General features: G+C 31.5%; 1 long non-coding RNA gene across 1 annotated transcript; it reads right to left on the minus strand.

The window, feature by feature from the left end:
• Positions 1–795: 795 nt before the first annotated feature.
• Positions 796–10,024, minus strand: LOC308655588. The gene is made up of 3 exons (XR_014023479.1): positions 9,955–10,024; positions 1,921–2,047; positions 796–908 (listed from the first exon to the last, which is right to left on the minus strand). It is a non-coding gene; the product is annotated as an uncharacterized lncRNA (long non-coding RNA).
• Between the last annotated feature and the right edge of the window lie 1,122 nt (positions 10,025–11,146).

Raw genomic sequence — 11,146 nt, forward strand, 5'->3', positions numbered from 1 at the left:
AAATTGTACACAAAAGCCTTTTCACAAAATGGTTGATTTTTCCCAATACACACATCTGGCTATCTCACAGCCTTTTTAAATAGAGAAATATAATTTTCAGAAATGTGGGTTTACAAAGCTTGGTGGTCATGAACTCTTTTCCATATTTCAAAACTGGGAAGCCATACACAGAGTTCCTCTGGGCAGTTGGCCCAGTGAATCATGTCACAAATATAGTACCAGTTGAATGTACTGAGTGCCAAACTAAACTCCAAATGTTCTATTTCAATCCAGCAGATTCTATTGTGGCTGATTTTGGAAGAAGGGCAGGTTGGCTTACTGCCACATTTCTCACTCAACCCTGCATTAGAGGCAAAGAGACAGAATTTGAGAGAAATGTGTAGAGATATTTTTTTCTTCTATATAATTACATGTCATATTAATTGAACCCCACTGAAAGTTGGAAACATTTTTTTAAAATCCTGCAGTTTTTTTTTAATATAGATAGAACAGAAACTGTTTCACATTTAGAATAATAACTTTATGACCAAGTTTATTTATAGTTAATGGGAATGAATGAGGAGGCCTCTGATGCCCTAAATTTAAGTAGGTGGCAGTGAACTAAAGATAACTGAAAATCAGTCTGTAAATATTGTAGAACAGATTTAGAAAGGCTAAATATCAAAAGTTATTAAATGAGTACCTATTTAACAGTCTTCAGATCTGAATCTGGGAGTAGAGTCAAAGTTGACATAGATATATTAGAAATCAATGGAATAATCAACTAGAAAAAGAAAATACAGGAAATACAAATACCTTCATTGTTGGAACATGCATGTTTATTCAGTTTGAGCCAGTGCAGAGAGTTGTGATTCTCATATACATGATTTCTCAGGTCATATCTCCCACTGTCTTGTTTACTACTGATTCTGAATTTAGTAATCACAGAGCATCCAAGTAATAAGTGGATTCAAAACAAAAATGAAAATTTAATTATTTTCATATCTAGTCACTATTTTATAAATCATCTTAATTTATGAATCCAACTACCTAATAAAAATATTTTTTTTCAGTATTTACAAATGAAATGAGGTCATAAACAATGCATCCAATATTTTTCTGAAGACCACAGCTATATATACCTGATAAATACTATGTCAGATATGATGAGATAATAAACAGGATGAACAGAATGTATCATCAGATAGCTGACTATAGCACTGAAGAAGGTAACATTGTGAGGATGATAGTGTCCCTTAATCTGTATTGTTCTGGAAGGCCTTATATAGCCTTAGAAATTTTCAAAAATATTTTATCTAGAACATAGCTCCACATCCTTTAGATAGTTTCCTAAATTAAATACAGATAGAAAAAAATGAATCAGAAGGATTCAAACTTAGGTATCTGAATAGTGAGTATTTGAACCCATGCAGATGTTAGTGGGCTTCACTCAGTTATTGCACAATTGTATACATGTTTGAGGCAGCATGTTGTACATGATAAATTTATATAATTTTATATGACAAGCAAAATCATAAATATATATGTACATATATGGATATATATACATATATTTATTGGTTTGCACATACAAATACAGATTAATACAATTCAGACAATCTATGATTATCTTTGTCTTGAGAACTCTACCTATTATTTGAATTTAAAAGAAAATCATAACTACCTTTATCCTACTAATTTCATTAATTACACAGACCATTTTTAAAATACAGTTTTAATAATTTTATCCAGCACTGACAACTGACAAGGAAAAAAAGAGAGCAAAGTGTTTTATTAGTGGGTTGGGAGCTGATTCGCAGAAGTTGACTGTGCATTGTTTCTAGCTGAATAATGAAAGTATTCTATTTTGACATTGTCATCTGATATGCTAAAAATTAAATTGCTATTACTATTTAAAAGGAGATTAACATGAAAAGTTACCTTGAAAAGCGGCTTGGTTAGCATGCCCATAATCCCAGCAGTTCTGGAGGCTGAGGCAGGAGGATCACAGATTCAAAGCCTGCCTCAGAAATGGCCAGGTGCTAAGCAACTCAGTGAGATGCTGTCTCTAAATAAAATACAAAATAAGGCTGGGGATGTGAGTCAGTGGCCGAGTGCTCCAGAATTCAATCCCCGGTACCCCCATTCTCCCAAAATAAAAGAAAAAGAAAAAGGGCTTGGCCAGAAAAGAAAGTAATTCCAAAATGATGTATTGGAGGATACTTAATGAGTATATCAGAATAAATATATTTAAAAAACATTAAACTTACCAATGCAGTAATTAAAGTTATTTAATGTCAAGTCTGAAAAATGTAGGTGAATGTACCATTAGTGAACAAAAGGAAACAGAGGGTTTGGGACCTGTGATATATTGGAGGGAAAAGATACCAATAAAAGAAAAGTAGTGCTAATGTATCACAGATATTGTTCATATTTAGTATCAGTGTTATATCATGTGTCATTATGATGTTACTCTCATCTCATGAGACACTACAAGAAGAATAAATAAAAAATCAGTTTTTTAAAATTTTCACATAATATTAATAAGCTAAAATTTCACAAGTTCTCATCTCCATCCTGGGGTTATAAGGAAAAAATAGAGCTCCAAAGGTTAAAGATGTGATTTTAATATGAATAAAGAGAATTTCCTACTGGAAAATATAATATTCTATAATAACAAGAAAAATATAATGACAAAATTTTCAATACAGATGCCAAATATACCAACAGCACAATAAAATTATTTTAGTTTTATTGTTCATTTTGCCTTTTTAATCTATAGAATTGATAACTTTAATAAGTAAATACTAATGGGAATATGATAAGGCAGACATATATTTTAAAGCTTTCATTTGAGAATGAATCTAAATTTGAAATACAATATTACAAAAATGTTAGAGGATTGTATATTCATTATACAGTTTATATTTATTTATACAGTTATATGTCTAAAACATCACACCGCATTTATTTTCAGCCATATCATCATTCATCTTATTGTATGTTACCTATACTTTGCTTCTGTTAATTGACAGTTTAATAAGTGTCTGCATCATACTCTTTCGTCATTTCTATAAATATTTCTGTTTGGAGACAGCTTCATATAAAGTTGACTTGAACACGTGATCAAATACATGGCCACAATGTGCATAGCACTGAGCCTACACGATGCTTGTGGGTTTAAAGTCGGAGTTATTTGTTTTCTTTATGTGTTCCAAAGGGATGTTCTGAAATCTGAGAAGAAAGCCTACTCTAAGAAAAGATAAAATTCTTAAATGATGTTGTTGCTTTTTATGGATCCTTGAAAAGAAGGAGATGACATGCTTGTAAATGTTCCTGAGGCAAATATGAGGCAGTCTCTGCTTAACATATAGTCGAGGCAGGTGTTTCTTTCCATCCCATCAAATGCAGGATTCTAAGGAAAATATAAATTTCATGTGCAATGTATATTTTCTTTCATCCCAGCAAAACAATCCCTGATCTGAGTCTAGATGACCTTTGTGCATATTTAACTTACAGTTTGTTGGAAAGAGAAGTAGAGAAGAGAAACTGAAGCATAAGCATATAGAAAAAAATTGATCAGGTTATTCTGGTGACAATTTTTTTTTTACCTCTTCTATGTTTATTTCTTTATAACATTAACAGTTTTAAAGGGCAAATTCTTGTTTTGTAGCCAACCTATGTGATTGTTAGTGTCATATATTTGAATTATATTTAAGTAGCTGTAAATCAAAAAAATATAAATTTCATGATGCTTTTCCATTTTAAAACTAAAACATTGCAAATCCACAACGGATAAATTGACTTGGCCAATTATGTTGCTATCACTTTGATATTTTATTTGACATTTTTCTCAGTATTTATATATTTTGAGGATTTTTCTTATATTTTCTAGTCTCATGGCTTCATTTTCAACAGTGAACAAATAGCTTAGATACCTTTGAATATACCTTTCCTTTGTATCTCCACATGGTTTATACACTCCTCTGCCTGCACCTACTGCTAACTCCTTCACATCAACTGTAAGGCCTAGACAAGGCAGAACTAGTGCAATAAAATTTTGGTTTCTGTAACTTTACTTGAAAAAAAAATTGTGTCTTTGTTTTCTATATAAAGAATAGTGATATTAGTTTAAGACTGAAGTTTGACTTTATATTTCATTCAGAGACCATCTATTGTGTCCTTCAGAATACAAAAATCTTCTGCTACTAATTTCATATACAAATACATTTCCTAATACAGTGTGATAGTGTGTGTGTGTGTATACACTGTATACACATATGTATGTGTTTGTGATGTACAGATGTGTGTGTGGGTGTGTGCATATGCACGTTCATTGAGTTCATACTGTCATCACAACCAAAACCAATAGCAACAATAACAAAAGCTTAGATTACTGGAGACAAAAAGCAAAGGAAAATGATGATCCTGAATGCTAAAGTCTCCATATTGTCTATTTATGACAATGTCATTAATAACTGACATCAAAACATTTAGTGTTGATCATATTGAAAATAAATTCACATATTCTTAATTAAAATGAAATTCCTCCTTATTTATTTTCAAACAACTTCCCCCCATAATTTAATATTTCTTGGGCTTTTATTTTCAAAGGAGTCATCTCCACCTTTATGCTCTTGAGACACACAATATTTTTTACATTTGCTATATGAAATTTTCTTTATCTCACCAGAAGTCTCTTTCTGTTAGATAGCTGTTACATAATTCCCTGCAACTGTTCTGAAGAACAATTTTCAGAAAAGCAAATTCTTGTCTGTGATCTTATGGAAAATTTAATACATTTGAGGATGCATATTTAATTTAAGTTTTAATTTTTAAAATGAAATCATTTGCACAAACACGAAAACATAGAACATTGTACATATTACTGTACAATATGAAGTTTGGATACATGTAAACATCGTAAAATATTTAAATCAGACTAAACATAACAATCTACTCAAATGTAAAAACTTTCAAAATTATTTTTTCTAGCTTTTTTTATAGTACTACTGCCTATATTCACATTATTGTGCAATAGCACAGCAGACATTTTCACTCCTATGAAACTATAATTTAATAGCCATTGATCAATCTTTCCCATCCTCCCTCCTCACTCTTCTCCTCTCCCTAGCCACTGGACCTACCATTCTATTCTCAACTCCTATGATATCAACATGTATAGATACCATATTTGAATAGTAAGATCATGTGATACTTACCTTGCAGTGCCTGGCTTACTTGTGTCTCCAGTCCCATCTACGTAGTCACAAATGACATCAAATTAAATTAAGTTTTATAAAGCTTTCTGAAACATTCAATTACAATTTGAATGGAATAGATTCCAATGACAGTTGTTCTAGTCTGCCGTAAACAGACTATTCTTTTTAATTTGATGATATAGGGATACAAATTGAATAAAATATTTTTTATTCATGGGTACATTCTGATTTAACAGGGAAGATACAAAAAACAAAAGTGCTATAATATATGATAAATTCAAAATGCAATACTAATTTTATATGTGCTTGCATGTTAACCTGGAGTTATCAGAAATAAAAAGAAAAAAGTGATCTATTATTGAGAATATATAAACTATGGTTATCTTGTAATTTCAAATTACTATTATCAATACTGTATAAGCAAGATAAACAATAAGAGCTACTATTATTCTTATTTTGTGTTATATATAATTTTATGTTCAATGACACTTCATTTCAAATAATCTTTAAATGGCTGCTAGTAGTAACACAGAGCTAGAAGTAATGAATACATGGATTTTGCAAGTTGATGCTGGATATCCAATAATCTCAAGAAGTTTAGATAGGTAGTCTGCTACAAATGTAGATATTATAGGTCTATGTCTTAAGTAATATGGAAAATGTTTAAACATAAAATGCAAGATAATAAACTTTTTACAAAAATCACATCCAATGCAAGCCAATATCTGTACATATGTCCTTTCCAAAACACTTCATCCCCTGAGAAGCAAAGTTTAAATGTGGTTCTAAAATTTTTCAGATTTTGGGAACACATTTCAGATAAATTTCAGGAACAGAAGAGTAAGTAGTATGTTATGATAGAGAATTGACCATATATAAAATCAGAGTACATTAGTCCATATTATTTTAGTGATTATGAGAACATGTACTATTTAACTCTGCTCCAGAGAGTAATATTTGATGGAAAACCAGAGCTGCTGCACTCGGAATACATTAATAAATTCTTGTTGAGGCTACACTTCCCACAGGCAATTCTCAACCAATTACTAAGCATAACAGGCTCATACATACTACATATGGAAATCCTGTCATAAGACTTTGGCTTAAAGCATTCCATTTGTAATGATCAGAAACTTCCAAGAATTGTGAAGCAGTTTGAGATGTTGTCTGTCGAGCCCTCCTCCCTTCTATCTTCATCACAGATGACATTTCATTCCCATAGTTGTATAGCTTCAATATTTGCTTCTCCTTTTTCCCATGTATTTGCCCCAATAAATATTATGTTCATCCAATCTAATCTTGGTGTCTGTTACGCGGATGACCTGAATTATCTATCTAGAATATTGTGGGGAAATATAATGAACACATTACTTCACATCTCACACAGTGAAGTTAAAACAATTAAGGTGTCCCTGAATTATACTGGGAATGCTTACAAAAGTTAACATAACTGCCTGCATATATGAAAGGAGTGCTCTCTGTTATTTCCCTCCTAGTGCAGGCCACTATATGGTCAATATATTGTTGTCTTTTTAGTAAAGACGCCAGTAATTAGGACTGTGGTTGTCATGAAAGTGATCCATCTAAATTTTGCAATTAAATTGTGACTTGATGCTGGCAAGAATACAGGGAAAGAGGAACCCTTGTACACTCTTGGTGGGAATGTAAATTAATACAGCTAGTGTAGAAAACAGTATGCAGGTTTCTCAATATACTAAAGTGAGAACTCCCATATGTTTCAGGAATTTCACTCTTGGGTAAATACCTGAATGAATCAAAGTCAGCATACTACAGAGATGTCTGCATACCCCCATTTTTATCATAGCGCTGTTCACAATATCCAAGTTACAGACTCAGCCTACATGCCCATCAGTGGATAAATAAAGAAATTGTGATACATATACATAAAATACAGTATTATTCAAACTTAAAAACATCATGTTTTTCACATTAAAATGGGAGGAACAGGAGAACATTATGTTAAGTTACATAAGCTGGTCTCAGAAAGACAAGTATCAGCTGATTGCTTTCATGTGTGAAATACAGGCAGAAGGGATAGTATTAAAATAGAAAGGAGACTATCAGGAAAGGGAACAAAGCTGGGAGAAAGGAGTTAAGAAGGTAATAGAGAAATGGATATTATCAAATCAGATTATTTGCATGTGTGAAAATGTCACAACAAAACCCTTTATTTTAAACAATTAATATCTGCTAATATTTACAATTAAAATAGTGAAAAATTGAGATGTGATAGGAACAACCACCATGGTAATCATGAATATTTGAAAGAGCAACCATTCTTTACCATTTTACCCAAGACTGGTATTATTTCTGATTTACTTTCTGAGTTGTACTTGAGAGCTCCAGAGATTTCCACTTACTTTTCCTTTCATAATGGCTCTTACCATACAATCAGGGACCAGTATAAAATTTTCAAATTTTATATTTAAATATACACACACACATATGCATGTGTGTGTGTGTGTGTGTGTGTGTGTATATATATATATATATATATATATAAATAAATAAATACATATATACATATGTGTGTATACACACATATCTTTTATATATATATATATATATATATATATATATATATATATATATATTGTATTCTATATGAAACAAGATAATAGCACAGTGGACCAAGGATACTCCATCCTTGGGCCCATTAAGAGAGGTAATTGACTGCTGGTCATGGTAGTGCATTCCAGTAATACAAGTCTCTAGGGAGATTGAGGCAGGAGGATTACAAGTTTGAGACCAGTATCAGGAACTTATAAGAAACTGGTCTAGGACTGGACTTGTCGTTTCCCTCCTTATGCTCTTACTATTATACTGAGTACTGGGATATAGTTTACTGTAATAAATGTCACCTCAGCCAACATTCTTCATACTATCTTTGTGTTTCCTTTTCTCCTTTTTTCAGTGTGCAGTTAATCAAACAGATGACCTTAAAGACCTCTATTAAAGGATACAGGTAGATGCCATATCTAGTCTTCCAAGAGTTTACAACTGTCATTCAATCAAAGATCTGGCTCAAATTTTTAATTTGGGTGAAGACACTGGAATTCTCTATTAAATCATTTGACGTTTTGATTACCTCTTCTTGAATTTCTATGGCTATGTAACTAACATAATCTTCTCATTGGCTCCTACCCATCTGTGTCTTTTAGGAATCCCATGTTCAATGAGCCACATTCACAGATCCCCTTTAATCAGTGTTCTTATTATTTCTAGTTTGTTGCTTATTAATGTAATTACATCCAAGTTGTTGCCAACAACTAAGTGTCATTACTAACATTCTATATTATCACATAATCCTATTATCTCAATTTACATATAGTTAAATTCTATTAGCATCCCTTTTCTACCACCAAGCCTGCTGAGCAAACTGAAAGCTGAGTTTGTCAAAAACATTACTGATCCCACCTCATTACTGTATTTCTGGTCCAATCATTGAAAGTAATGTCCCTCAAGCCTTCCTGAAAAATAATTGACTGTGATGTCTTTCCCAAAGAATGAGGAAGCTATGATATATAACCATCCATCTTTATTCCTTGTTAGTTTGGAGGTTTAGCTTACTTTAACATCTGACTTGCCCTGAACATGAACTAAACACGCTTATAAAACCAGAGATAGTTCTTGGGCAGAAATTCAGGTGCTTTCAGTAATACACAATCAGTATGCATAAAAATATGAATACTGAGATCATGTGGTTGAGGCACTAACAGGGATAGCTGTAACCTCCAGATATTTATGAATATCTTTATTTAAATTGTTATTCACTGTGCTCCCAAGTTATGTTTTAAAAATCTGTCATGTCACATGACATTAATAACTTCTAAATAATTCATAGCATTTTATAGTAAATACCCATGACATGCTAGTTATTGATTTCTTTATGCTAAACATCAAAAAAAATCTTTCCATCTACTTGGCAAAACAATCAATGATGGAAAGCATTCTAAGTCAAGACATTTTACAGACTGATATGATTTTTTTCCCTCAAAGAAATATATTAACAAGTATAATGCTGGCTAACAAAATATGAAGATTTATTTATTCCTACCAGAGTTTACTTAAGATTATTTGCATCAATTTATAATTCTATTACCAGAACACAGTTACAATAATTTGACATTATTTATGTCTGAATTTTTAAAACCTTATAGCATATAATTGCTTTTTAATTTGCCCTACCTGATTGGTATGTATCTTCACCTATAACTGTTTGCAATTAGGTTTTAACTCTGAAAAATTGCTGCTGACACTTTGCATGCCTTTCCTATTTTCCTTGTCTTTTTTTTTTTTGAGTATAAACATATCTAGGTTTAATATATTTTAATTAAAAAAAATCTCCCAAATATTCCATCAAGGAGGCCTGGTGTCCACCTAACGTAATACATGAACTTCTTGACTTAAAATGTGTTTACACCCTTACAAAATCTAAAGTGGAACCATTATGCATCAAAAATAATTTAATAACCCTAATTTAGTTGTCATCACAATTTGACCTGGTCTACCTTAAATGAGATCAGAGTTCTTACATTAGCCTACAGTTGTAGGAAAATCATTGAAATCTAAGTCTTTACTTAGATTGACTACAACATGAATTTTTGAAATACTTGTATGCAAAACATTGAATCTATGTCTTTACTTCAATTGAATACAACTTGAATTTTTTAAATACTTGTATGCAAAAAATGCTGGCAGCATACTACACTGTGGAGAAATAGTTGCTTACCCTCATATCTGCATTGCTGGTTGGGATCTGGGGCTTATTACTGCTGGCCAGCAACTTGAGTGAATATCCTGCAATTAACACCTGCTTAGGAAAAGATCAAAATTTGAAGTATGGCTTCTGCTGATTGCATGCTTCTTTCACATCATTATAAAATTAAAAAATCATAATTTGAGTCATCACGAATTGGGTACCATATATACTTAAATCTTCAAAATACAATCCAAATGAATATGACAGAGGGAATATTAAATTGAAGCTTGATAAGTATAAGTTATCTGATTTGAATATAAGGAATTATAAAGGAAAACATGTTAAGGGAGAACTTCAGGGAATTTAGCTTCTGATAGCTAATCAAATGTTTAATATATGTCTATAGATTCTCAAATGGAGAGGAAAGATATTTGAGGAAATGATTCCTACCTTTGACATAAGACATAAATTTAAAGATTTACAGAAAATACTCAGTGAACCTCCAATGAGATAATAAAAAAGAAAACCATGACAAAATAAATCATAATGAAACTGCTGAACACAAAAGATAAAGAAAATAATTTAAAAACAGCTACAGTATCTCAATGAAACAAAACAACGAATGCAAGGGAAAAATGTTCAAAATGACACAAGATTTTAAAATAGAAATCACATAAGCCAAAGACATTGGAACAATATAAATAAAACTCTAAAAGAAATCACTGTCAGGTCCAATGTTCAGGAATGAGGAAAAATAAAGAGGTTCTGAAACATGGGAAACAATGAGAAAATGTTACCAATAAACCTACTTTACAGAAAATGATAAGACTGTGGCTAAATGATATAAGAGGGAAATTCACACTTTCAAACATGGAGGATTAATAGAACTTTTAAAAGATTTGAATGAACAACTGATTTTAAAAGTTGTTCATATGCGTAATTTATAGAGTCAGTATATTTTAGCTAGTTCAGTTATAAATAATAAATTTCATATTATGTATTAAATTATAATTTGGGGTAATCCTAATGGCTTAATTATGATGGGATTAGTAAATCAAACAGTACGCTTTTCTGTTTTTTTATAATCTCGTCTCTTCTCTACATATACACAATAGGAATTTTAACAAAGCTTGGGCATTCGCTGGAACATCTCTCTTTCTCTTAGTCATGGTTCAAACTTTTGTAAAAAGACTCAAATACTGAAAGAAGGGGAAAAGTAAAC

The sequence above is a fragment of the Spermophilus citellus genome (assembly GCF_964194105.1).
Source record: "Spermophilus citellus genome assembly, chromosome: 1".
Taxonomy (NCBI): domain Eukaryota; kingdom Metazoa; phylum Chordata; class Mammalia; order Rodentia; family Sciuridae; genus Spermophilus; species Spermophilus citellus.